Genomic DNA, 911 nt, shown 5'->3' with positions numbered 1-911 from the left:
CGGAATGTTCCATTCAGGATTCCAGAAGGATTACAAGGCTGGAAGTCACACTGGTCAATTAGTATCATATCATATGTTCAAATATACTGGACAAGTCGAACTGTGTGTCTACAGTTGCGTATTTTGGACTGTGGCTTCTCCTATAATACATAATGTTGCACCATATGAGTAACAACATGTGTTCTAATGTGCGTATGTGTGTGTGTTTTACTGAATCTTCTGTTTCAGTATATTATCATAAACCTTGTGCATGGATGAGTGTATGAATCTCTTTCTGTCTCAGTAACAGGCTAACTGCATTTTGGTGAGCGTCCCAAGGTTTGGCTGCCAAAGCACTGTGAGCTCTCTTCGTTACCTGTCTTCATATTAACGTATCTATTGTACTAGTTCATTTTTATTTTCTGTTCTCTTCATGGTTCCCCATCTCTGTTTCCCCCTTATAAAAGTTCCAAGTGTTAGTGGATGCACTGCTCTGCAAGTCTAAACATGCTTTACCTACACTGTCCCTTTAACTAGTGGTCAATGTGGATATACTAGTACCTATCATGACAGTTGTATTGTACCTTTGCCAAAGAATGGTTTGCACTGTAATGTATGCCTCTCGACAGTAATAATAAATAAATAAGCCACATTTAAATTACAGTCATGCATGTTGGCGCCTGGTCTTTTTTGCTCCGGTCCTTGTGGATGAGATCAGTCCTAAAGACATGAGCTCATTAATGTTGTGTCAGCGCTCAAACTTCAGGCAATTCTGATGTTGCTAATCACAAAACACCTTAAAGTCCGTCTCCAGTAGTTGATTTAATCCCTATATAGTTATGCTGCTATAGGCCTAGGCTGCTGGGGAACCTCTCTTGATGCACTGAGCCCTTCTCTAACTACCTATGTATTTACTATATATACCATTATTG

The 911-nt window shown here is 39.6% G+C and overlaps 1 protein-coding gene across 2 annotated transcripts in view; it reads left to right on the top strand.

Annotated features, from left to right (window-relative positions):
* LOC111577406 (peroxidasin) overlaps window positions 1–642 on the top strand; it is a 73,315-nt gene extending 72,673 nt beyond the window's left edge. For both annotated transcript variants that reach the window (XM_023283662.3, XM_023283661.3), the window contains one exon: window positions 1–642. This exon is cut by the window's left edge and continues 2,069 nt beyond it. The gene's annotated coding sequence lies outside the window, so the exon portion shown is untranslated.
* Window positions 643–911: the final 269 nt, after the last annotated feature.

This window comes from Amphiprion ocellaris, chromosome 20, assembly GCF_022539595.1.
Source record: "Amphiprion ocellaris isolate individual 3 ecotype Okinawa chromosome 20, ASM2253959v1, whole genome shotgun sequence".
NCBI classification, from domain to species: Eukaryota; Metazoa; Chordata; class Actinopteri; family Pomacentridae; genus Amphiprion; species Amphiprion ocellaris.
Note: the sequence above shows the minus strand (reverse complement) of the source record. Positions and strands in the feature narration are given on the sequence as shown.